We start from the raw sequence: 24,954 nt of genomic DNA on the forward strand, positions 1-24,954 counted from the left end.
ATTTAAGTACAGAGACCTTGTGTCTTTGCCTATTAGCTGCTGGATCTGACTCTGAGGCACCTCTGGAGACACAAGCAGCTAGACTTATCTCCAACCTAACATTCCATAATTAATGTGCTCTAGTGGTCTTCCCTTCCTTGTGCATATTCATCTTCCTACTGATACTATTTGGTGTCAGCGTTGGCTCTATTTTTCCCCCAATACCACGGGGCTTCACAGCCTCTTTATTACTTTGGCTTGCCCAGCTCATTTCAACTTTAGCTCTTGTTGCTATTTGATTCTTCCCAGTTTATTTCTAAGAAAGAAGAGCTGGTTGGCTTAGCTAAGTGCAGCTGACAATGGGCTATGTGGAGTAGGCTCCATCATGGGTCCCCTGAGCAACTCACTGCCTTTGTGTCTTTCACCGGTGGCCAGTCATGAGGTAGATGCATGGAATCGAGGGCTCCTTCTAGGACACAGAACAGGAGTACTTAAGGTCACATAGCTCAGAAGGGTAACCTTGGGAATGCTAGTCACCACAATTATTGAATAAATAGTATAAGAAAGATTTTTTTCTAGAATAGGGAGGAACGATTTTAGACAAAATTTTGGTATATCCAGTGGGAAAATAGACAGTATTGGGCTATCCTGCAGAGATCATTGAGATTTGTGGTGGATTTTCTTTTCTGTTTAATGGTGAGTATATCAAGGCATCTACTTTTCTGTATGCATTTATAGGCATACTAGAGGCCCGGTAAAATTTGTGCACTGGGGGGCTGGGGGAGAGGGCGGGGGGGGGGGGTAGCCCTCAGCCCAGCCTGCACCCTCTCGCAGTCTGGGATCCCTCGCTCCTTACCACCAGCCTGCAGTGGAGGCGAGAGAGGCTCCTGCCATGGCCACTGTGCTCGCCAGCCGTGAGCTCGGCTTCTGGCCGAACGACGCTCCCCTGTGAGAGCACACTGACCACCAGGGGCCAGCTCCTGCTTTGAGTGTCTGCCCCCCTGGTGGTCATTGCGTGTCATAGTGACTGGTCGTTCTGTTGTTCAGTCAATTTGCATATTAGGGTTTTATTATATAGGATGGCTAAAAATGTCTGCAAATTGGCTTGTGGTGTCATCTGAGTGACATTGGGAAGATACCTAAACATCTTTTCAGGGAACAGTCCAACTCTTTGAAAATCTATCATTAAAGATGGTGTGTTGAATTATTCCTGATTTATCTTCTAATACAAATAGGTAAGAAAGGCTAAGGTCAACCCTTGGGGATGAAAGTTCTCTGCCAGCTTCATTGCATGGCTTGTTCATGTTCAATATTCTGGTCTCAGAGCACGCATTTCTTACCACCTTGGTTAACTAGGTCCCCATCTTACTGTCCATTTCAGGTATTTTCTTCCTAGAACTTACCATAAATTTATGGTTACCTTTTTATTTATCAGTCCACATGTTGATTTATGCCTCTATCACTAGAATACTAGAAAAAGAGAACAGGACTCTTGGCAACCTTCTGAATGGGTTGATCCCAGCTGAGTGCCTGGTATAAAATAGCATGCAATAAATACTGGTTGCTTGAATGAATCCAAGAATCAATGACTGAATGAAAGAAGATTGACTTAGATTTATATCACCAGGGATTCAGGAGCACCTAGAGGTAGACACAGACAATTGGGTGAAAGGTAAAGGAGTGAAGTTATCTCTTTCCATGCCCCCACTGTTTTTCACATTTCTTTTATATTATTCAAATGTAGCCCTCATGGCACAGGTGCCAAATTGTCAGCTTATTTTAAGTCTTAAAGTAATATTTCCTGGGAATAAGTACAAACCTCTATATAGTCACTGTTCCTAGTTAAATGTCCTTCTGAGAAAATGGTAAAAATCTTGTCTCAACTTTCACATTCTATAAAAATATATATTCTGTAAGAATATGCTTTTGGCTGGCCGTAGTGACTCAGTAGTAGAGCATCCACCTGTGAACTAGGAGGTATTTCAGTATTTTACTTGATAGTTAATTGTATTTTTGTATTATTATTATTTTATAAAAGTTTGATGATATTCTAGAACATATCTGCTAAATTGACTTCACTTTGCTTAGGAAACTTGTGATAATAGAGTATGTCAGGAGAATGTGTATAATTGAGTGTGTGTCTTACACATAGCATATATGCACACACATATATTTTTCCCATACTATAAATAAAATCCCAAGTATTCTGATACTGTGATAATTAACAAAAAATAATCTATATGGCTTTAAAAGAGTTTAATGTTCTTAAATTTTTTAACCACAAAATAGTTTCTGTTGTTTTCATCTACAAGCTTTTTGAAAATGATCTGGTTTTCTTAATAATTTCTTGGCTTACTTGTTTATCAGTTTGACACGTAATAGATGAATTTTATTATAATCATAAACAAATTGGAAACTGTATAAACAATGATAAATTGTAAGAAAGCATTACTGCTCATTTTTTTCTTTGCTTCAAGATGGAATTAAATCAATAAATTCTGCACTCTTGATTTAAGTGGTATGGTATATTAAAGCTTCATGTGTATATGATGTGTATGACCATGTGTATATATTTGCTATCAGGTTATTGAACAACCAAAGTGACAGTTTAATGTTTATGCTTGAAAGACAGATGCATAAAATATTGCCCTTATTCACAAAGAATAAAATAACTTAATTCTTTTTTTTTCTTTTTTTACTAAATCAGTAAAAGAACACATACTACAAGAAAGAACTCTAAATGATTTTGTATATCTAGTCAACTGATTAATCAAATCAAACAATGTGTTTGTTTTTTTTTTGGCACAGACCTAGTTAAACTATATGTGGCAATACATTAAACACTCTATTTTTTGCAAGTTAATTATTGTTTTAACTAACTGATTGACAGCCTGTTACATTTGCTTCAATCATCAATTTGGGTAAAAAATTTGGGGGTTACTTGGTCAAGATAATGGTCAAAGTAGGTGTCCAGAGAATCGATCTTCTGACCAGAAGACTTATTTCCATATGAAATTCCAGTTTCTTTTCATGTGTACCTCTTCTTTCTAAATCTCTGAGTGCTTTCTCACTGGCAATCCTTTCCTGCTTTCGTCAATAATCTAAAGTGTGGTTCATAAAACTAGATATGGTCTTATCTATAACACGACAGACCTAATTTATAAAGAAAACACATCTGTCAAATTGCAGATTTAATATTTTAAAGTCCAACATGGGTATTTTGCTGAATTCCATTCATGATTCCAAATTTAGCAAAACCATTTTGCATCTGGGCAAAGTCTAAATCTCAATTCACTCTGTTACTTCTGATTTTGTTTTTTGGCTCGTTCAGAATTATTGGCTAAAACAAAATTCATGCTTTTTGCACAAGGATGCAAGCTTCTATTTGCCTTTGCCCAAGCCAATAGGTAAAGATATTTTTTTTACACATTGCCACATTTCAAAAGGCAATCAGATGTTTTTAAAACACGTTTTTAAAAAATATGTGGAAACAAATTTTATCAATTGATTTTCATTGAGTAACACTAATAGACACATGAAGTAGCCTTGGCACAAAGCTGGCTTTGAACAAACTCCTGCTACCTGGAACTCTTTTTCATTAGCTATGAGAATCAACCCAGCATGAGAGGACTGACTCACCATCATTTTATTATGTGGTCATTTTAATGATAAACATTGAATCAATCATCATATGAGCCTTGCTTAAACTCTTTTATTTAAAATTTTCAATTAATTTTCAGGCCTCTGCCTCAAAATAAACTCCTTTGTTCAGAGCTGAGATTTCTAGATTTTTACAGGTGTTTTTATCCCTGTTCAGGCTTTGGTAAAAGGCTTATCCTTAGTCATGAAGTGTTTTTCAGAGCCTTATTTCAGTAGCTTAGATGGTTCTATTCTTACATTATATCCCTATTCCAAAAACAATCACCTCTCTTGTTTGTATGACCATATTGCCTCATTGCAATTCCCTGTTCCAATCATGACATCTTATATAACCAGCCATGAAGTTCTGCTTCAAAAAGGTTCCATGACTGAGGCCCTACATCTACTTATCAGCATCCTGCTCTTAATAGAATCAGTGCCTGGATTGCCCATCATCATACTCTAGTAGTCAGACATCACCTACCATCATTTTACAGAACATTCCTGATGTCAATTGTTTGCCTAAGGGTCACTTTTTACTCTTAACATCTCTGTCAGGGTAAGGTTAGGTTACACTGGAGTAGCAAATTAATTTAAATACTTTAGTTGGCAATACATACACTTTTTTTTTTTCTTGCCCATACAACATCCAATGCCGGTTGTTGGTAGTAGTGAGAGACTTAGGTTCCAGAAGCATCACCATTTTGTGAGACCATTATCTCAAAATGTGGATCACTACAGTAGGAGACAAGAGGGTGGAAAACCCACACCCACTCTTTCATGCCTCAGCCTGGAAGTGGCTCACTGCATTCCTACACATAGTGCATTTTCCAGAATGTCCACAGCTCCTGCTACTGGCAAAGGGACGGAGACATGCTGAGAAGCACATGGATATTGGTGACCAGTGCTTGTCTGTCTCCACAGCAGACCACGGGGTGGTGGTCTCATTCCATCATTAGACTATCCACAATTGTTGTTTCTACTGTAAAGGGTCAATTTTGGTTTAGGGTCCAGATCATCCTGAGTATGCCTGTGCTGTGTTTACAATAATTTCTATAGATACCTATTTCCACACAAATAATTTACATGTAGGAATTTTTATGCTTTGTTTATGTATCTAGTATTTAAATCCTGATAAACTCTTAAAAACCACAATTTTTTTTTTGATCAGTGTATGTTTTATTCCTCTGAAGAGTTGTATCAGTTAAGGTTCTCTGCTCGAAAGCAACAGAAGCCAGCACTGGCTAACTAAAGCAAAAGAACTTGTGGGACTAGGACGGTGGTCGGCAAACCGCGGCTCGCGAGCCACATGTGGCTCTTTGGCCCCTTGAGTGTTTTATTTTTTTTTAATTTCTTTACTGATTAAGGTATTATATATGTGTCTTTATTCCTCCATTACCCCCTGCCTCCCATTCATGCCCCCACCCCCCTGTTGTCTGTGTCCATTGATTTGGCTTATATGAATGCATGTAAGTCCTTTGGTTGATCTCTCCCCCTTACCCCCACCTTACCCTACCTTCCCTGAGGTTTGATGTTTCTCTGTCTCTGAATCTATTTTTGTTCATCAGTTTATGTTGAAAAACCACAATTTTAATAATTACTTATACCTGCTAAAAGTATGGAAAAGCTGGTATTTAATGCCTTAATCCTCAAGGTTCTTATTGGCCAGACAGATGTAGCACCCAATCTTGCAGCTCAGCTAAGGAAGTTTCCATTATTACAAACTTCCAAGCTGGCAGTTCTTTACCACATGCAGCCTTACAGGTTCAACAGTCTCTAATGGAGGGTGCCAAGTTTTGATGTTTGTCAGTCTGGCAGTGATGGATTCAAGACCAGGGAGACTCATTAAAGTGGAGCCTTGGTCCTCCATCAGCTGTCAGTTCTCCAGGCTGTGTGGCAAAACCCAAAATGTTTTCTGGGCTAGGCTGCATTTCTGATGAATTGGATTGCCCCAAAGTGGAGCCTAGGTACATGGTTTTCACATGGCACTGGAAACCATCCATCATGCCAAATGAATGCTGGATGTAGTAATCAACAACATTTGTGGTAGACTCATTCCCAGAAAAGCTGTGGCCAGCTGTGATCAGTGAAGGACATAAGCTGATAATGACAGCAGTGACCATGAGGTTGAACATCTTTATTGTTATAAGCCATAGACATTTTGAAATGAATGTCCAATTCATTGCATTTTGGATTGACTAATAGGCACATGCAGGAATGCAATATCAATATTAATTAGATCTAAGTCTTAAATACAGTTCATTCAATAAATGGAAAGTAATTGCCTAAATTTTCCCAAAGACTGTTAGACTATTATTGTTATAGCAGCTGTTCTAGGAACATCTGCGTATCACCCATCTGTTTGGTATCTAAAGCTAACTTCTCTTTGTGTTATATTATTTTATCACTGCTTTAGTGTCTGAAGTTATACCTATAATATTTGGTTCAAAGAACTTCATCTCTTACTCTGGAGTTGTTAATAAAAGAAAGATGATATTTTCACACTCTTTGATATGCAATTTTATTTCCCCCTATTTCTGTTTACTTCACATTGTTTATTTTTCCTGTTACTGATGCCAACAGAAATGATTACTAAGAAGTATATATAGCTTTATTCCACAGCTTTCAAAGCTAGTGGCTTACAGAAAATATAAAGCATAATGCTTTCAATATTTTTAGAAGATATTTCTAAGTGGCAAAAAAAAAAAAAGATTAACAGTGAGGAGATCAAATGAATTACTATTGAGCTTTAGAAAGACTTTATGCTTTCATTAAATCTCAGGGTTAGACATAAACTTGTTTATTGTAGACTCTTAGAGAAGGACATATTTAATTAACCACAATCTAATTCTAACTATCCACATTTGCCCTGGCTCCCTCATTTTATCATATACAATTCAGCAATCTTTAACAGTATAAAAGTTATTAAATGGAAATCTATAAATTTACTTTAGCTCTTCATACCACACTGATTCAACATGACTAAAGAGAAAAAATGATTTAATAAGCTCAGTTAAGAAACTGAGTATACTTAAAACTTTTTAAAACTCCCAAAACAGCAGCAAAACAAATTAAGAGCAAATGAATTAATTTATGGATGTTCACTAGAATATGCTGATTAGAATTGTTTTTGTGGTCCAATTGTTTTGTGGTTTCATTTAGGTTCCTGAAATTTAGAGCTTAAATAGAATTTAAGATATTTTTAGTGCCTAAATATTCTATGTAGGTGTTTCCCTAATACGTGAGGTGACTATTACTACTACTATTATCATTATCATTATTATTCAATTTGATATCTCATAAAACAAAAGACCATTAAAGACATAGCATACAAATCAATCTATTATATCACCTAAGTTTGCTTAGTGAGATCTTCATGAATATCTCAGTGTACTATTCAAGGTCTTTTTATTCTTTATCCTCGAGTGAGAACACACAAGAATGAGGAAAGAAGGATTTTATTTCCCAATTTCAAAGAAGTGTGTGAGATTTGTAATACCATTTGGAAGAGAACAACTGTTTAATGAAATGACCATGAGCTGTTGTTATTTAGTTTAATTTTACCTTTTGAGGGGAAAAATATTGGTGCACATTTTTCCTTCTTTGGAAATGCATTAGTTACTATAGCAACAATTTCACTGGCTGAAAGAGAGTTCCAAAGACCCACACATATAATATAAATTTAATTTAACATTGGATTGGAATTTATACCTTTCTCATTAGGAATAAAGACAATCACATAGAAGCCATTCCCTTATGTGGAACTGGGGCATGGACAGTGTGATATGTGAGAACATATTTATAAATCCATGTGTTCACAGTAAGGGCCTAATTGGGACCTACGCAAGGAATTTGGCATTACATTATGAAAATTTCTTCTTTACTCATCACACTAAATTTAAATTTCTTGGGTCCAGACTTCAATATTCTTTTCTGATCTAAAAATGTGACTAAATTTAATCCTCCTTCACACATGTGTGTTTTTTTTTTCCTCTCGAGAACTAGTCTGGAATTATAATTTTCTGTCATTGACAAACTTTACTCAGCTAGTAGAATTGGATCCAACTTATCCTGTATAGCCCGGAATGGCTGGCCATTTATTAGAGAACTCAACAGTTATGATTCCCAGATTAAGCTCATGACATATATGAAGGAGGCATAGAAAGAAACAACAAGGATTTTTCAGTGAGATCCTTTTATAGATTCAGATTATAACTGAAACAAACCAGAGGCATTGCCAACATGAGGAAGTTTCAGGAAACTGTATGATCTCTCAGAAGCGTCAGTAAAAAAAGACCAAACCAAAACAAAAAAAACACACACCTTCTTTTTCCTCCCTCAGGAATGGCAGATGAGGGTACAAGGATTGCTAATGACCAAGTTGGAGGATGTAGTTCAGTGTGAGAGTCAAATGGACCAGAACCCCAGAATTGGTTACAGGTACTTGCCTAGTTGCAGAAAGTGCTTGATGCCAGCCATGCCCCATCCATGGAACAGCCACTGAGACGGTGTTTTATATATCAGGAAGAGCCAGCACCCGAGAGGGAACAGGTGGAAGCCTGTATGAGCACTCTCAATTTTTTCTCTCCCCAACTCAGCAATAAACAAAATCACACCATTTTGCTGCTGGTTTTGGCATTTAAAAATATCCTCTTTGATTAATCCCCCCCCCCATGCATATATGTGTAACCTATGGACACAGACAATAGTGAGGTGAAGGCCTGGGGAAGGGGTGGGAATGTGGTGGAGGAGGTCAATGGAGGAAAAAGGGAGACATCTGTAATACTTTCAACAATAAATATAATTTTTTAAAAATATCCTCTTTCCTCGTTCTTGTGTGTTCACACTCAAGGACACAGAATAAAAAGACCTTGACTATTACACTGACAGATCCATGAAGAATTCATCTTATTGTCTCCTTTCATGGCCAGTGGTCAACACTTACTGTCTCTTTACCATGGTCTCTCTCCCCACCCTGACCTACATCTACAGTAGCTACTTTGCTAAGTGACTGCCCAGGGTAAGGCTCTATCTGCTTTCTCTGCTCTTCCTAAACTGGCAGGCACTTCTGAAAAAGGTCACAACCCAAGGTCAACTAGTTAGTCTTGAAAAGCTGATATTATTAGTGGAGTGAGTGGTGAGCAAGAAGAGGCTAGTTTTAATCAAACCATTGGTTTGGGTCAGCAATCCTTTATTAGTATCTGATTCTCCGTTTTAAAAATTCCATCCCACATACTGATGGCTTCAAAACTTTTTACTTTTTTTGCAGGAAAGTGGCCCCTATCCTTCCCTTCTTCTCTATCTCAGGTGTTCTCCCCATGTTTTCTTTTCTTTCCATCAGTTTAGAAGTGACTGTCCATCATTTTAAGGCAACTTTCCTGTGTCTATCCTTTTGTCCTGTTTCCCTTTTATTTGATTCTCTGAATCACTTTCTGTTCACCCTTTTGCTTACAAACATGTCCAAATACAACTATTTTAAAATGTCCCCCAGACCCTGCCATCTTCTCAAGAGATCTCTTCTTGTTCATTAACAAATTCCCCAAGATTATGTTATACTTGTTGCTTTCACTTCTCAACAGTTCATTCAATCCAGACCCTTGGAATTGGTTTCAACAAGTCACTGAGACCTCACTGCTGATGGGCATCTTTCTGAGGCTATATTCAGCAGTTCCTTTCTTATCCTGTCTTCAGCTTTGGACCCAATGACTACTCCTCATTAAATCCATATCTTTTCCTGGGTTTCTACTTTCCTGAGGGTTCTTGTGATGTCTCTTGGGAGGTTTTCCTCCTTTTCTCAGTCATTTTCTATAGGTATGTGCTTTCTAATGCTAGTGGCATGACTGCTCTGTGCAGATGATGCTGAGCATTAATTCTGAATTCTGAGGCCCATTTTCTAATTCCCTGATGCTCACCTCTACCTGGTATGTCAACAGTGCCTACTGGGCCACGTGATTGATCATCCCATGTCCTCTGGAAAGGCACTCTTTCTAAATTCTGATTTCTTTGTTGACCAAACTTCCTTCCAGTTCTCATGTCCCTTTTTCTATTTACGTTCATTCAGTTCTTATTGATCTACCTCTATCATGACTCTTGAGACAATGTTCATATTTTTATTCCCACTACAATAGCCCTAGTTCAGATATCACTTGCCTATAACTTAGATTATCCAATAGCTGCTTCTCAAGTCTCTCTCCTTCAGTGCCTTCAACATTCTCGCCTACATAACACTAGATGAAAACCCCTAAAGCAAAACTCTGTTTTTGCTGTAATGACGTTAAAATTGAAGTTTCAGCAAGGCACTAAACCACAGCAGATTTTCAAAGGAAGGAAAATCAGAGAATCAGCCTCACAACTCTGAAATTTTCCACCCATAAGGGAAATCTTGATGAGCGAAGAGACGGAAGTTGAGAGGTGATTTTTGAGAATGATATTATTGGAGAGAGCTGTGCTGTGAGTCCCACTTTCCTGCAAAGGGTAAGATATAGAGATCTTCAAGACTAAAGAGTGATGTTTCAATGGGGGCTACTCAGGTGTCTCACTCTATGTCCCCTGCAGATGGAGAACACAAGAGGACAAACCTCCCAGCTCAGGAAAGGGCTGTATCTGATGTCACGGCCTCTCTGAGTGGGAGTGTCAGACTGGCATGGTTTGAGAGGGGATCCTGCCCAAGGGAGCGATATTGAGGGGGTGAGGGTTTCACGTAGAATGGTTTGAGGTATATTGCCAGGAATGGAGGTTGACAGGGGAGAGGGAGGCTAGCAGAAGCTGATCGTCAGCTTCCATCAAAATTGTTGCAGGCAGAGAGGCCCAAGGGAGGCTCTGAAGAAAGTGCTGTGAAAAGAAGTCAACCTTAAGTAGCTATTAGGTCTAGAATGAGCTGTCTCACAACAGTACCAGACAAGGATGAATTCTTCCAGCCACCAAGCCTTTCTTCCCACTTCCTTCCACCCTGACAAGATCAGAGAGATCAGCTGGTATTTCTAGTAGAAGCCCATGGGATAGAGCAGAAGGTCAGGTACATTCTGGCCCTTGGCTCCAGTCAGCCCCTCTGCCACTGGAGAGGAGAGCAGAGCATTACATGTGAATGAAGGTTGAAGGGTTGATCAGTGTATTAAACCAGACATTTAATCACTAAGTTAAGGTTGTGTCTTGATAAGACAGCCATTTCTGTTACCTAAGAGCGACCAAAAATATTATGGCACTCATCGGAGTTTTCATTCCAGAGCAGAAGGACAGCCCTGTGGCAGATTTAAAGAGACAGAGAGAGACCCCTCTGAGAAAGAAAAAGAGTTACCTTTATGATGAGACACCATGAGCCCTGCCTGTGTGGTGAACTGGCTAGGGTCACCTGTGGGTCCCAGCATCTACTGGAAAGGAAGAGGGCTTGCCTGATGGCCTCCACAGCACTCTTTCTCTTATTTCCTGCTTTTTCTGCTTTGTAGAGACTGAAAGAGCAAAGATTTGAATGTCGCTTCTGTTACTCAGCAACCCTGAATTTTTGGATAGATTATGTAATCTCCTGAGACTTTTTTCCTTACCAGTAAAATTGACTATAATGTATACTCCATAGTTCTATTGTGAGGATTAAATGAGAAAGTGTATCTAAAATACCTGACATATATTAGTTACCTATTGCTATATAACAAATTAACTTGAAATTTAGCAGCTTAAAAGAATACACATTTTACTATCTCAGTTTCTAGGAGCCAGAAATCCAGCTGCAACTTGGCCGAGTGCCTCTGGCTCAGGGTCCCTCACAAGGCTGATCAAAGTGTGAGCTGTCTCAGGCCAGACTAGGCAAGGATCCACTTCTGAGCTCCCTCCTGTGGCTAAGGTCCTTGCTAGGTGTTGGCTGGAGTCATCAGTTCTTTGTCATGATGCCCTTTCATAGAGCAGCTCACAATGCGTCAGCCAGCTTCTCTCAGAGCCATCAAAGGAGAGAGTGAGTGAGATGGAAGCTGCATTATTCTTATAACCTAAACTTAGAAGTGACATGCCATCACATTTGTAGTATCTTATTCATGAGGAGTGAGTCATTCTGTCCCACCAAGAAGCAAGAGGAGGGAATTGCACAGGGCATTCATATCAGGATGTGGGGATATTGTGGGCCATGCTAGAGGCTGCCAATCACACACAGGGTCTGGAATAATCACTGTTTCCTCCTTCACATACCCATCCTCCCCCACTTCCGGTGTCAATACTCAGCCTTTCATAGACCTTTCTCTCATCCCTCCATTTGAATGAACTCTTTTCTTTCTCTGAGTTCATGTCATATGCTGTTGTCCTACCTATGTTTTTCTCATCACTTTCTTTTTTTATTTTGTTTTGTTTTTATGATTTTTTTTTTTTTTAAATAATGGCACTCTGCTCTGTAGAAATAGGTGAAGTAGTTTCCTGTCCATGAGAAGAGCTGCTGTGTTGCTCAACTCCAAGTTACAGGCCACATTGTGCACCGTGTGCATTTAGTTGGACGACAGGGGTCGCCCTATCCCAAGGAGATCATTGTTTAGTCAGAATGGTAGATTTGAAAATTAGCTGTCATAATGGCACAGTGCAAAAAAAGAGAAAACTAACCCTCTACAGTGAAGCTGAGAACGACCGCAGGGAAGAAAGGACGTGTGAGCCAGTGTGTAAAGGGAGAGGGGATTTTCCAGCCAGCCAAGGAAGCAGGGAACATATTAGACCTCATCCAGTGACCAGTCTTTGCAGTTCCATCCTCTCACCTACTCTCCCTGTTTATAACAGTGGTTGACAAACTACAGCCCTGAGGCCAAGTCTGACTCAATGCACTTGATACCTGTATGTAAATAAAGTTTTACTGGAACACAGGCACACCCATTCATTTATATGTTTTCTATAGCTGCTTCCACACTACAACAATAGAGTTGAGGAAATGTGACAGATTTTTTAAGGCTCACAAAGTCTGAAATCTTTGCTCGCTGGCCCTTTACGAAGTTTACTGACTCCTGTTCCCCTATAGACACATGGCACAGACATAAGTGCTCAGGTGTTAAAGTAAATGGCTGAATTACAACCAGTGGGTTGTAATCCCTCTGTACATGGCTGAGTAATGAATGAATCTGCATTTAGTCAGTGGCTTAGATGATTCCTTATCAGTGATTCTTGACAAATACTTTAACGGACACATACATGGCTGTCCATAGTAATGAGAGAGCCTTTTGAAGCAAGAAATAAACTGTTATTCTCTAGATCCAAGAGATAATGATGTGGTTTTCTACTTTAAAATATATTATCTAAATGTGGTTTTAATACATTTTCTTTCTTTTGAAAAAGAGGCCAAGCAAATCAAGGAAGATACATGGCAGATATAACAACAGAACTCTAATAAAAAAAAGGATAAGTCTAATAATATCATTAAAAAATACCAAGGAGAATTTTACAGAATTTGCTCTCCATTGAGGCTGAGGAATATCTTTTTATAATGTATAATTATCTGAGAGTCTCAAACCGTCAACCACAAACTCAGTATCAAGTGACTTCCACAATTTTTGCAACTGTGCATGTATTATTATTCATAAACACCAAGTAGTCCCACAGCCACATCAACTTTAATGAAATACAAGAAATCTCAGATAGTAACATGAACTAGGTAATAGAAATCTGTTGAAGCATTTCTTTTTAAAACCTTGGATAACTAGTAAATAAGATATCATGTCATAAATATTTGTGTTGTATCAAAACTGACTGTTGATTAAAATTTCAGCTTTTTGTACAGTCCCTTAAAATGAAATGCAGGCATAAAAAATGAACTGAAATGTTTCAGGGAAATCAGATTTCTATGTCCTATATTGACCTGAATTATTCTTCCGTGCATTCCATTTTATTCTGACCAGAAACTGTTGACCTGATTGTTAAACTGGTTGAGCTAATGCGCCAACTGGTTGAGAATGTAAATAGTGTAATAAATGCTGTGGAGAAATGATTGTTTAATTATGTTTGTGGCTGATTTTCAGCCAGGAAATCACGTTCACTTTCTTGAGTCTTATGAAGCATCACTGGTATGGTAGTACCTCAGAAATTAGCCCTAGCCCTTAGCAATGTCACCTTCACCTCATTCATGGGTGCCAAAGACAAAAATACATTCCCCTGTAGAGATGAGTGTTGGTGTTTGATGGCATTGGGGGCAGGGATGTGTGATTACAACTCTTGAGTTGAAACAATTAGAAAATATTAGGATAAGATGCAGGGCAAAAGTATCTTTAATCCCTTTTAATGCTGATATTTTTTAAATAAAATTTCTGTTTCGGTACAGTTTTGTTTACAGAAACATTTGAAGAGAATATGGAGAGTTCCCATTTACTCACATCCAGTTTCTTCTGTTATTAACATCTTAGAATGGTATGTTTGTTACAATTAATCACCAAAATAGATCCATGATTATCAGGTTAAGATCCTTATTCCATTTATATTTCCTTAGTTTTTACCCCAATATCCATTTTCCATTCCAGGATTCCACCCAAAATACATTACGTTTAGTTGTCATGACTCCAGGGTCCTCTTGGCCGTGACAGTTTCTCAGACTTCACTTGATCTTGCTGACCTGGGCAGTTTTGAGAAGTATTGGCCAGGCATTTTGTAGAGTATTTCATTATCAGGATTTGTCTGCTATTTTATTTATTATTAGAATGGGGTTATATATATATATATATATTTTGGAGAAGATGGCAGAGGTGAACTGTCATTTTCATCCCATCATACCAGCATGGTGTACTCTCAACATCATTTATCACTGGTAATGTTTACTTTAATCATCCGAGGTAGTGGTTGTTGTTTTTTTTTTTTTTTTTGGTTTCTCCTCTATCAAGTTACTTTTCCTCCCATTTCCATAATATACTCTTTGGAAGGAAGTCACTATGTGAAGACCACACTGAAGGAGTGGGGAGTTATGTTCCACTTCCTTGAGGGTAAAATGTCTCCATAAATTAAAAAATATTTTTCTGCATGGGACATTCATTCATCTATTCTCTCCATTTAATTAATTTATTTAATGATTTATTTAAATTAGTATGGACTCAGATAATTACTTTATTTGGGGGGTTATAAATTGATACTATTTTAATTTATTGTTTTGCTCAAATTACTCAGGCTTTGTCCATTGGAAGCTTTTATTTTGGCTCCTATGCTCCTATGTATATGTGTTTTTTTTCTTTCCTTTTGGTCACTGCCCTACTTTCTAATACTATAAGATGCTTCAGGTTCACCACCTATATTTCTACTCCATACTAGAACCAGCCATTTTTCTAAGGAGCCCTGCTTCCTTTATTGGAGAATGGAATTAGAAACCAAGATGTGGGCATTAGATGTGCTAATTATTGCTAGGGTATCATTGCTTCTAGGCCTTTTCAGCTGAAGAGAACAAGGAAATATATGTGTGCATACTAAATTGTGTATATATACATCTCTAGACATACTTCTTTGTATAACAATCTGTATTTATATTAAGCTAAACCTGAGTTTACACTAATGTCTCTTACTCTAATTCATTACCACCTGGGTCATTCTAGCCTCTTGGCTACCTAGACCCTTGTTTATCTATAACCTGCCACTCCAACAGTGAGAAACCTGGCTGCCGCTATATGCCACCCATTTATTTAATTTTTCAATTCTAGCATTCATGTACAGCAGTATCATAATTGTGAATCTGTACCCAGCCCATGGGAAACAAACTTTATCAACTGATGTTTATGTGCAGTTTCCTTTGACTTTGGTTTTATAGACCCCACTCTTTTCCATGTTACTTAGGTCAGTTAGTACCTTTGGTATCTTTTCTATTCAGTAAGGTTATTTTATGCCTTTGTAATACAGTTCAATTGTTTTGTCACATTCTGCATTCCTTCCTAGGATCCCCAACCTCCTAAATGATGTTTTAAACATTTGCATATAACTAAGGTTCACTCTTTGTGCTGCTATTGTCTATGGGTTTGGACAAATGCATAGAGTCATGGGTACCTTATTATAAGACTAGAGGCCGGGTGCATGAGATTCGTGCACTGGAGGGTGGTTCCTCAGTTCATCCTGCTCCCTCTTACAGTCTGAGACCCCTCGGGGGATGTCCACCTGCCAGCTTAGGCCCAATCCCCATCAGGAGTAGTGCCTAAGCCGGCAGTCAGACATCCCTCTCGTAGTCCCTGGCTCTCACAGTCCTGTGTTGAGTGTCTGCCCCCTGGTGGTCAGTGCATGTCTTAGCAACCTGTCATTCTGCTGTTCAGTCTATTTGCATATTATGCTTTTATTATATAGGATTATACAGACTATTTTTACCCACTTAAAAAATCTCCCATACTTCACCCATTCAACCTTGCCACCATCCCCTCAAGTCTCTGGAAACCATTGATCTTTTTCCATCCTTTTGTGTAATGTCATATAATTGAAATTATAGAGTAGTACATAGACTTTTCAGACTTAATTATTTCACTTAGCAATATGCAGTTAAGATTCATTTATCTTTCATGATTTCATAGATCATTTCTTTTTGTTACTGAATAATACTTTATTGCACTGAATTATACTCCATTACATGGATGTACCAGAGTTTGTTTATCCAGTCATCCATTAAAACACATCTTGTTTTATTCCAGTTTTTGATAAATATGAAGGAAGCTGCTATAAACATTTATGTTCTGTGTTTTTTTTTGTGTGTGTGTGTGTGTGTGTAAACATAAGTATTCAAGTCATTTAAGTAAATACCTAGGAGTGTAATTTCTGTGTCATATGGTAATGTTTTCAGTGGGGAGCCCTCCATATCCCCACTGGTGGCCAGTGGAGGTGGGCTTCTTGCAGTGCCAGGAGTAAAGAAATTTTCTGAGACTCTCATGGGAGAATGAGTGGCATTTATTTGCATGGAATTAAACCCCAGAGTTTCCAAGCTCCCCTCTCCCTCTGTCTCACCATGGAAGAAGTGTAGCTATGTCCTTAGCAGAGCTAGGATTAAAGCTGTTGCCCAGTTTTTCCGGCCCATATTTGTTTGCACAGTCCAAGCCAACATCAGGCTCGTGTTCCCAGCTATAGTTCATCAGGCCATCGCGTGTGGGGTCCACAGGGCCGTGGGCCATGCAGCTTCTAGGAATGCAAGGTTGCAAGAGCAAAATCAGAGGAACAAGAGAGGAACCAGAGAGAGAATTCCTTTGTCTGGGGGATTTTAGCTGGAGCATTACCATTTAAGCCTTCAGGATTTCTGCACTTGCAGTGGCCCCACCCCCTCTGGCCAATGACCTTTGTTCCAGGTTCTGCAAAACAGACTGTCCAGGCCTCTAGACTCACCCAAATCAGAACAAAACAGACAATTACCTGGAAAACAAAAGTGAAAGAACAACAAAAACCCTTTTAGAAGCCAACAATTCAACCTCTTAATTTTAATCAGCTAACCCATTTTAACAATAATGCATTTTCCTATAAATGTCTGGGATACTAATATTTTGAAACATATTTCTAAGTTTAATTTTTTTACATTTTAGTATTTTATTGTCCCTGTTTCTCCTCCAATGTTCATATCCATTAAAAATAATATTTGGAATCTGATCAGTTTTCATAACAGGAGACTGATTATTTCAATATCTAAGGCAATAGGACCCAGAACACAAATAAAATGTGGGCCATGTAATGAATGATTCTTTATTAGTAACATTTAAAAAATTTATTTAACCTAAAACTCATAATAACAAATAAAATGCTCCAATTTTTTATGGTTCTGTTAAGGAGATTTAGATTCTGAGTAAGAGGAAACCCAACCAGCATTGGTTTAAAGCTGGAAACCATGGGCGGTAACAAATTCAGAGGCAGAGCACTCCAGGGCTGTTGAGCTCAGTAGCTCAACTGTTTCATGATCAGGTCCTTTCTAACTTTCCAACCAGTCACATAGGCTTGTTCTTTTTTGCTGTCTCCCCTTAAGATAATAGTAAACACCCAAGTTCTACACATCAAACAAAATCAACACAGTTCAGAAGCAGGGAAGGGAGGAAATCTGCTAATCTGTCTCAGTTATTATAATAATAATAAATATTATCCTATATAATAAAGAGGTAATATGCAAATTGACTGTCATGCCCTCACACAAGATGGCTGCCCCCATGTGGTCACAAGATGGCTGCCACAAGATGGCCAGCAGGGGAGGGCAGTTAGGGGTGACCAGGCCAGCAAGAAATGGCAGTTGAGGGTGACCAGGCCTACAGGGGAGGGCAGTTAGGGGCAACTGGGCTGGAAGGGGAAAGCAGTTGGGGGCGACTGTGCCAGCATGGGAGGGCAGTTGGGAGCAATCGAGCCGGCAGGGGAGCGGTTAGGGGGCAATTAGGCTGGCAGGCAGAAGTGGTTAGGTGGCAATCAGGCAGGCAGGCAGGCGAGTGGTTGGGAGCCAGCAGTCCTGGATTGTGAGAGTGATCCCAGATTGGAGAGGGTGCAGGCTGGACTGAGGGACACCCCCCCATCCCAGTGCACAAATGTCGTGTACTGGGCCTCTAGTTATTATTAATCATGAACCATATTTCCAAAGCCCTCAGCTGATTTTCCCTCTCACCTTAGTTTTCAGAATGGTATCATAGGCCCCCATCTAACCAAATCACTTGCTGGGGAGACGAATGGTTGGGTTGTCCTCACACTGGAGTCCCCGGGGAAGTAGCATTGGTATCACCTGGGAACTTGCTAGCTAGGCACCTTCTTGAGCCCCACCCCAGACCTACTGAGTCAGATATGGAGATGGGCTCAGCAAATCGTGAGCTCACGCTCCCTGGGTGAAGCTGATGAGAGAGAGAGATGGACAACCACAGCCTTAGGCTGCAATTCACTCCCAGGGCTGCCAAGCCCAGCTTGCCCAGAAGTGCACAGTCACAAAACGCCAAACAAGATCAGGATGTAGTGTACACAAAAGAAGCGGGCAGGGACTGATGGGTAAGCAACCCGCATCAGAGGCTTCAATATTAAATTCTCTATTTAGTATGCAACACAGCAGTACCTGCTTACTAGTACAAGAAGGCTCTTAGAGATTTTCCTGCTTCATTATTCCTTCTCAGTCTGATTGGTAGAGGCATTTTGAGAATTGAACCATTATTAAATTGTGGTCAGATGCCTGTCAAAATGACACCTCCCTTGTTTGAGATCTCCATTTGGCTTTTTAAACCTTCAGCTGTGGTCAAACTTTATTAGTTTTGCTTAAACTAAGTCTTCTAATGAAAGTGCTCATTTTGTAATGGAAACAATTAGCTAAAGGTTAAACACTTGGATGACTTTTGCTTTTGCTGTATTGATAGTTAACTAAAGAGAAATGAAACAGTTTCACTGGAATTTAGTTTTACAATAGCTAAATGAAGAGCAATTTCCATGATTAGAATTAACTATCTGTGCTATGGACAGTTGTATTTTTTCCTGGGAAAGATACAGTTCTTTTGTACATGTTACAACTATTCAGTCTATTTTGAAGTTTCTATTGGGATGTTTTCTGGTGGCAGGTGGAGTAATGGGAACAGATTTATCACAGCCAGTGACTGGAGCGCTCACTGAGTCGAAGCAATGTTCACTGTATGGCTTATTTGACTATTTCAATGAATTAGAAGAAATCATTTGGAATCCTGTGATGTTGCCACAGCAACATTCATCATTGTAAAAAATGCCACGGGAACAAAAGGAGGGAGACACTAACACGTTTCCAGGCCCCCAGGTGCGTTCCTCTGAGCGGGGCTGCATTAAATCTGCCATGCAGTGGGCAATTTTAAAGCAGAGTGGAAGAGGAAAGTGAACCTCATCTGGTGATTGAATTTCCCTCCCTTCTCCTCCAGGACCTTTCTCTTCTAGTACTTCCTGTATTCGTTGTTCAGTGCTGCATAACAAATACCATAAACTGTGAGGCTGCAAACAACAGACATTTATTATCTCACAGTTCCAGGGGTCCAGAGGCCATAAACATTAACTGGGTTCTCCCAGGCTGAAATCAAGGTGTCTGTGGGGGTTCGGTCTGATGTGAGTCTGAGGGTCCTTCCCTAAACTCCTGTGTCCTTGTAGGACTGAGGCTTCCCTGAGCTGAGGTCATTCTCAGCAACTAGAGGCCTCCCCCCCATTCCTCCCTCATGACCCTCCCACAGGCCCTCTCTCCTTCAAGGCCAGTAGGAAAATCTCTCTTATGTTTCAAATATCCCACTCCAGGAAGGGCCCAGGCTCTTTAAAGGCTCATCTTATTAGGTCAAGCAACCCAAGATAATCTCTCTTTTGATGAATTCAAAGTCAACTAATTAGGGACCTTTATTACATTTGCAAAAAATCGTTTCACCTTTGCCTTATAAGATAATGTAATTATGGAAGTGACATCCCATCCTACTAATGTGGATCCTACCCACACTCAAGGAGAAGGGGCCCACCCAGTGTGGCTCAGCGATTGAGCATTGACCTATGAACCAGCAGGTCACTGCTCGATTCCCAAACAGGACACATGCCCGGGTTGTGGGCTTGATCCCCAGTAGGAGGCTTTCAGGAGGCAGCCAATTGATTTTTCTCTCTCATCATTGGTGTTTCTATCTCTCCCTCTCCCTTCCTCTCTGAAATCAATAAAAAATATATTTAACAACAACAACAAAAAAGGCAAGGGGGATATATAAGGTATGTCCATCAGTCCTGGGAATCTTGCCCACCTTCTCAGAATTTTACCTACCACTCCTTTCTTCCCTCCCATCCAATCCTTTTCAATTTTTGTTTGGGTTATAAGTGCACATCAGCGTATCTGTATAAGTTTATGCCTGTACCTCTGTAATAACAGTGATAACAAAACCCACAGCAAAGCAACAAAAGAATTGCCAAGCACATAAAAAATATATTTATGACTTTTCTCTGGCAATTTACAGCTTATGAAAAAGTGATAATTATAGCTCTGAAGGATGCAAATTCATTCAATCAGGTCCTTTAAAAAGTACCCTTTGTAATAGCAAATCATAAAGGACCACTTTGTCATGGGTCTGACAGTCTATCCTATATAATAAAAGGGTAATATGCAAATTGACCCTAAGGATGGAACGATCAGAATGACCAGTCACTATGACACACACTGACCAACAGGGAGTAGATGCTTAATACTACCTCCTGGTAGTCAGTGTGCTCCCACAGGGGAAGCTCCGCTCAGCCACAAGTCGGGCTGACAGCTGCAAGTGCAGCAGAGGTGGCGGGAGCCTCTCCCACCTCCAAGGTAGCGTTAAGAATGTCTGACTGGGGCCTAAGCCAGCAGGTGAACATACCCCGAGGGGTCCTGGACTGTGAGAGGGCACAGGCCAAGCTGAGGGACCCCCCTGAGTGCACTAATTTTTGTGCACTGGGCCTCTAGTATGGATATAAATAAGGAAAGAGGTATTAAGTTCTAGATTTCAGGCAGAGCATGCAGCATAAGCAAACTGCAATTCATTGTTCCCGGATGAAATTCGTCCTTGGTGTCATGCAGAGGAAAGATCTCAGGACTTTTCCAGTGCTGGCTCAAGCTCTAGTGGGGGATTCAGCTGGTCTACAAAATAATGGGGTAATAATAGAGGCTGTTGAAGGTCCCTTGAGCACCAATGAAACCAATGACCCATTTCAATGTTGTGTGTCCTACATCAAGGTCAAAACCCCTTTTCACAATAATGGTATTCATTCACATCTCTGAGGAGAATTAAAACCACTTGGCAATTCACTTATTTTTGTCAGCAAAAGAATTGCTGAGATGAAGACAGCAGACAGACCTTGAATTTTCAAAAGCTAAATATGGGAACTGCTGCCAATTTGTTCATGAAAAAAAAATTAAAAATTCAACTTGTTATCTAAAAGAAGAAAACTTTTATGAGAGGTAGTACATGTGCTTTTCTGAATTAATAACTTGTCAGCAAACATGTCCTATAGGTGGTGAAACTAAGTAAACATAGCAGAAAATATCTAAGGTTATTGTCCCAAAGCTCCTTTGGTGGGCTTGTGATTGGTTTTGGTTATTAAATAACTTGATACAGGCAATGTGCTAGGACACTTTAAAATGAGTAATAAAACGCCATGGATGTGCAATTTATTCCTCTTTTCCTTTACTGCTTATCAAAGCGGGGAGAATGGTTTATTCCTGGTACATGTGAAAATGACCTTATTTGGTTATAGGGTCAGACACAGGAAGAAGGCTACCAGAATTTGGGGAGGGGAGGCAGGTAAGACTTGGAACACATTCTCCCTCACAAGGAACAAACCCTGCTTATGTGCTGATTTCAGATTTCCCGTGATTGCCTCCAGAATTGTGAAACAATGAATTTCTGCTGTTAAAACCATCCAATTTATGGTACTTTGTTATGGCAGCCACAGGAAATCAATACAAAATTATCAAAATAATTTTTTAAATTCTTCGAACCTAAGTAATCCCCCATGATTATTTCATTAATCTTGGACAATGTAATTTATCACTTCCTACTTCATTTTAATACTGTTTTCTTTTGAAGATTTTTAAGTGATGTTCCACCAATCCCCCCTTGATGTAAATGGATTTCTGTGGGATCCAGAGAAGGTCCTAAGTGTCTACTCCTATGAGTTCCCTTTCTGTTGCTTTTAAGATACCACCTCCTATAGTCTGAGATTTTTGTACAGAGGAGATTTTCTCCTCCTCTGGCATTTACTAGTATTATTGTTAGGAGCTTCATTTTCTGCTGTTTATCTCTGCAGAACCTGAAAACAAGCAGAGTTGTGCTGGAAAGTTTTCTTTCATACACAATTATTTTGAAGATGTCTGGAGAGAGACTATAAACATGTACTTTTTAGGTGAGCCCATAGGGGATGGTATCCGGTAGTTTTCCAGGGGGAGAAATGCCTGAGAAATTGACCTCACCCAGCACGATGCCAGGCCTGAAGATATAACATTTTTATTGCAGGGTTTTTCAAAAAAAGGAGAGCCCTCAACCACACAGCATGATCTCTACAGAACAAGTTTGCTGGAGGCACGCAGAGGGGCTCTGCAAAGTAAATTTCTTACACTTGGAGTAATTGCAGCCTTCTGCTGAGGCGATCTTTGGAGAGCACCTCATTGTGATTTTAAAGTATATGCCACTGTGTGAAAGGTGCATATACCATCCATTTTTAAATATGGACAAAATGTGTACAGCGAGGAAAAATTCCAGCATGCTAACAGTAGTGACATTGGAGTAGGAAATTTTATTTTTATTCTATTTTCTAAGTTATCACATAAATACTATAGTCAAGTTGGAAGTAGTACATAATTTAAAAACTAAAATATCCTCTAAGGAACTGCACTGTGTATAATTTTGTACCGTGTTCCCTTTTCAGCTTGACTGTCCAGACGTGTTTGGGACTTGGTCTGTCATCTCATACCTATGAGATGAGTCAGCTTTGCAGAGGACAATTGACTTCTGGGCCTGATGGAATCAGGAGAGGACCGACAAGGCAATGCCTCATTTATGGTAATCTATGGACTTCACTGTCGGGGTGCAAAATGGACTTATTAAAAACAATTAAAAACCTGAATTCTATATATCATAATGATCATGTGTTGCAAGAGAGATTTATGATTAGCATACATTTAAAATTCAGAAGTACTCTTCTTGGGCATACACTTTCTCAAAATAGTTTAAGAATTTCTATTTCAACCTTTTTCTCACAAAATTAGTTATCTTGGTAGAAGCTGCTAAGCCAGATGGATGTAGTTATAGCAATCAAGACCAAGGAGATAGAAACAATCTTTAGTTGTTGGTGGTGCAATTTTATTGTGTGTGGGGTTTTTTGTTTTGCATTTGTGTGTGTGTGTGTGTGTGTGTGTGTGTGTGTGTGTGTGTGTTAGTATTATGCACTATGAAAAAATATCTTGGGAGCGACAACAATGAGAGGGAAACTAATAATAAGAGAGTTATTATTAGGTGTGAGTATCCTATTATTTATTTTTCCAAATGTGTTTTCATTTCAAACACCATTATGTGAAAATGTGAAAAGGCAGCTTTTATGCTTTTGTTGTTGTTGGTGGTGGTGAGTGTGTGTATGTGTGTGTGTCTTGAGTGGGTGGTAGACTGCTATATTAAATTAACATTTACCCCTAATGTCCCCAAATAAAGGCATTATAACAACTTAACACTTTTTATTTTACAAAATTAATTATAATCATTTTTGAAGGATTGATATTACAACCAGGTGAGAGAAGTGTTGGTGGAAAGTCGACACAGGTGATATTGTAAATATTCTTTACTGAGCACCTGTACTATTCCAGAACTTGGCTGCCTGCTTTTATATGTTAACTCATTTCTTCACACAACAATACTCCAAGTTTGATTTTATTGTCCTTATATCACTGGTAAGGAAATTGTTCACTTTTAAATTCTATTAGTTGAGATAACACCAGCTGCTATAACAAATGGACTCCCAAGATTTGAGGGACTAGATGTACTCAAAGTTGATCTCTTGTGCAACAGGTCAATATAGGTGCTCCTGGTCAATTTATCTCCTTGCTGTGATTCAGGGACCCAGATTTATTTCGTCTTGTGTCCCAGTCATCACATACAGCCTTTGAATCTTGTGTATTCACCTGGCATAGAGGAGAGGAGAGGGTGAAGAAGACAAAAATGCTTCTTAAAGACTCTGTTTTTATTGACTTTTAGAGACAGAGGAAGGGGGAGAGAGAGAAATATTGATGAGAGAAACATCAATCGGCTGCTTCTTGCACACCCCCTACTGGGGATTGAGCCTGCAACTGGGCCTGTTCAATTTCCTGATCAGGAATTGAACCTTCGACCTTTGGTGCATGGGACGCTCAACCAATTGAGCCACACCGGCCAGGGTGCTTCTTAAATACCCTTGCCCAAGAGTAATGCATAACACTTGGGCTCACATTCCATAGATGGAACCTCTCTATGAAATATGCAACGTGGACATCTGGGTACAAGGGATGGGGTCTGGGAAACACAGTTCCCTTTGGGTAGGCACATTGCAATGACAACATCACATTATGTGAGGGGAAGCACATATTTTGGTGGACAGAAACTTCTCTCTGCCTCCCCTTTTCACTAATATGACATTACCCACACACTAAGTATGCATTTATGGTTTTCATGTTGCCATAATTTTATTTTTAAAATCTTACATAAAGTTCCTATTAGAGAAAATGGTCAGATATTGATATAGTGATTCTACATTGTGATAATAGAATGTCTTTAATTAATTTTCTTATACTTGAATATTAATGTGGAGGTGAAGGTATAAATGAAAGATGAATGATGAGCCTTGAACACTTTCACAGGAAGAAGTAAGCACAATTAGGGAGTATGTTTGACTGGACGCAGTGGTTCTCAACCTTTCAACAGTTTCTCATGTTGTGGTGACCCCCAACCATAAAATTATTTT

This window comes from Eptesicus fuscus, chromosome 4, assembly GCF_027574615.1.
Source record: "Eptesicus fuscus isolate TK198812 chromosome 4, DD_ASM_mEF_20220401, whole genome shotgun sequence".
NCBI lineage: Eukaryota > Metazoa > Chordata > Mammalia > Chiroptera > Vespertilionidae > Eptesicus > Eptesicus fuscus.